Source organism: Monopterus albus, unplaced genomic scaffold (assembly GCF_001952655.1).
Source record: "Monopterus albus unplaced genomic scaffold, M_albus_1.0 scaffold29.1, whole genome shotgun sequence".
Classification (NCBI taxonomy): Eukaryota; Metazoa; Chordata; class Actinopteri; order Synbranchiformes; family Synbranchidae; genus Monopterus; species Monopterus albus.
This window is the reverse complement of record NW_018127909.1, coordinates 579,932-583,129: the sequence shown is the minus strand read 5'-3', so window position 1 is coordinate 583,129 and position 3,198 is coordinate 579,932. Positions and strand designations below refer to the sequence as shown.

The following is a 3,198-nucleotide window of genomic DNA, read 5'->3' as shown; positions in this document are numbered from 1 at the left end:
GGATGACACGACTGTAGTTGGCCTCATTACCAACAACAATGAGGCCAACTACAGGAGTGAGGTGTGCCAACTGGAACAGTGGAGTAAGGACAATAACCTCTCCCTCAATGTGGGGAGGACTAAAGAGATTGTTGTGGACTTCAGGAGGAAACCTCAAAAGCATCCCCCACTGACATCGGTGGTGCTGTAGAGAGTGAGCAGTACCAAGTTCCTGGGGGTGCACATCTCTGAGGACCTCTCCTGGACCAACAACACCACATCATTGGCCAAGAATGCTCAAACACCATATCATTGGCCAAAGAAAGCTCAAACACGTCTCTACTTCCTCTGCAAACTGAGGAGAGCCAGTGCCCCACCCCCCATCATATACTCCTCCTACCGGGGCAACATTGAGAGCGTCATCACTGGCTGCATCACTGTGTGGTACAGAGCCTGTACTGCCTCCTGCAGAAGGACCCTGCAACGCATAGTAAAAACAGCCAGCAAGACCCACAGAGCCATCAGCATTGCTGATGACACCTCACACTCCGACTTCAGACTCCTGCCTTCAGGGAGAAGGTATCGAAGTCTTCAGGCCCACTCCACCAGACTTACAAACAGCTTCATCCTCCAGGCTGTGAGGATGCTGAACACTATTAGTTACCCGCCCCTGGACGGTAACCCACCACAGAACATAAAAAGACTACCTCTGCTGTTTTGCACAAACCCAGTACATTCCCCCTTCTTGTTGTATTACATGTAAATCTGCTTCTGACCGTTTTGACCGTCATATCTGCTGCTTTTGGTCATTTGCACTACTGTCCATGTGCATCTCAATCTCACAACCATCTGACAATCTTCTTATTATTTGCACTACTGTCACTGATTGTACATGGTTTGAGTCATAGCCTATTAGGTTGTACATTTAGTTTTATCCTAATCACTTTGATTTAGTTTTCTTCAAGTTAGTTTTCTTTTTATTTTATTTTTACTCTACTTTTATTATATTTTAGTTTCCTAAATGGGATGGCATTCAATACTAGGTGAGAGAAATGGTATTTCTATTTTCTGTATGTCCTGCACATATAGTGAATTGACAAATCTTTGATCTTGATGTTAATTTTATGTAGTCATTGGTTCCCACTTGATCTGAATTTCTAAATGTTCCATTTAGTTAGACATGTGATCCCTTTAATTTGAATGGAGGAGTGGAGAAACAAAAAATGTCAGGAAACATTTGAAATTTAGAAAAATTTCAGTTTTAATAGAAAAATCATGTGGGTATCTTCAAATGTTGGTGCAGAATTCTCGGTTTTTGTTTCCATCTCCCCACCACACCTGTCGCTTCGTTCACACTGCAGGTCTTAAAGCTCTGATCGGATTTTTTGCCGAAATCCGAATTTTATTTATTTATTTTTTTTCGCTGTTCACACTGTCATGTGTGAACGGTATACGGCCCTGAGGTGATCCGCATGCGGAGAAGAGGACATGACGTCAGACGCAGCATACTGTGTTTGCGAAAATAAAAATGGATGCGGCTCGTGGTAGCATGTGCGTAGCGATTTACGGGTTAATGTGCAATCGAAATAAAGAAATAATAAATAAATATTAGTGATGAATCAGTCATCTGTGCCTTAGTTTTTTTTAAAACTTAGCTACAGCTCCTCTGGTTTTCTATTTATCTTTCAGAGTGAGGAGAGGAAGTGATGGAGGGCAGGATGAAGTGTAAGACCTTTCATGTGCATGGTAAATATCAGTTTATCTAATGATAATTTTATGTAGTCATCTGTTCCCACTTCATCTGAATTTCTAAATATTCCATTTTGTCTTATGTTTCTTTTCAGGAGGAGAGGAGAAACCAAAAAGAGATGAATAGAGGAGAAAACCGAACAAAAATAAGCAGATGGCAGAGAAGAGGAGGTGGTGGGGGGCGTAATGACATGAATATTTGGAAATGATCAGTATAATTTTATTTGCTTTAATTACATTTTATATAGTAGTAGGCCCCACTGCGACGAGGCTGTGAGGCACGCCTCACGGCCCCCCAGCATGTAAATCTTCTTCTAAATAAAAGAAATAAGATATCAGAGGTACATAAAACTTAAAAGGTGCTTAAGTGTGTCTTTGTTGAGGAATATCCATGTCTAACAGAAAAAAAGCAATTTTCTATTAAAGTCTTGGTAATGTTGCCATCTGGTGGTCAAGCTTTATAATAGGCAGCTTCTTGTGTTACTTTTTCATAAGACCAAGACATACAATAAAACCTTTGGCATAAGGGTTAGAATATCAGTTAATGCATGTTTTAAGTTATCAGGACGTTGGTCCCATCTCTGTGCAGCATAATGTCACAAACTATATGTATTCTGCAAGTTTATGACCAGAAGTAATCATTAGCAGTTATGATGGAGTGTTTTTGATGTTTTTCTTTCTCTTTCTGTCAAGTAAAACTCCAGAGGCAAGCAAATAGAGGTTCATGATTATGATTTCTCTTTTTAAAGGAAATCTATTTACATTATTTGTCTTGAGTGTGTGGTATTTTGCTTCACTTTAGTGGCACCATCCCTGGCAGGATAGGAGCTCTACTTGGCTGTGTCTGCTGCTGCACTACTGGCGCTACTGCTCATCCTTAAAATGGTTTTGTACTTGAGACTGAGGAAACATAGACACAATATAGCAAGAAGTAAGTGATCTGAAGTATGGCTCTGCAATATTATCTAACCAATCATTCTCTGATTGCACGTCAGAGAAACTGGCCACAAATTATCAGCCTGCATTGTTATTTCTGCTGGTATGGTTTGTAAGCGCTAATGCTCATTGTGTATTTGTTCCAGCAACATTGGGACAAGCAGCAACCCCAGTGATGAACACACAATAAGATAAGTGACCCACTGACAGTCAGTTTTGTGAACATGCCCACTACTGCCACATATCTTTATCACTAACCCACATGTTAACAGACTGTAGCCCAGATATTTCACATTCCTGTATGAGCAGGTCCAGGTAAATGTACACTGGGAGTGAGGATCACCATTTCTGCTATACTTAAAGACAAATGCATGCTACATTTCAACACTAGAGGGCTCACTGACTCCCATTTTCACTTCAGCTTATGGAAAAATCACAGGGAAAAAGCATTCAACCACTGGAGTGAGGACCTTTTGATGGGGGACGCTATTGTGCTTGCTTCTTAGTAGATGATTTTAATTATCTTTGTTTTTT

General features: G+C 40.6%; 1 long non-coding RNA gene across 1 annotated transcript; it reads left to right on the top strand.

The window, feature by feature from the left end:
• Positions 1-1,666: 1,666 nt before the first annotated feature.
• Positions 1,667-3,151, top strand: LOC109958016 (uncharacterized). The gene is made up of 4 exons (XR_002274623.1): positions 1,667-1,725; positions 1,824-1,899; positions 2,531-2,659; positions 2,811-3,151. It is a non-coding gene; the product is annotated as an uncharacterized LOC109958016 (long non-coding RNA).
• The last annotated feature ends 47 nt before the right edge of the window (positions 3,152-3,198 follow it).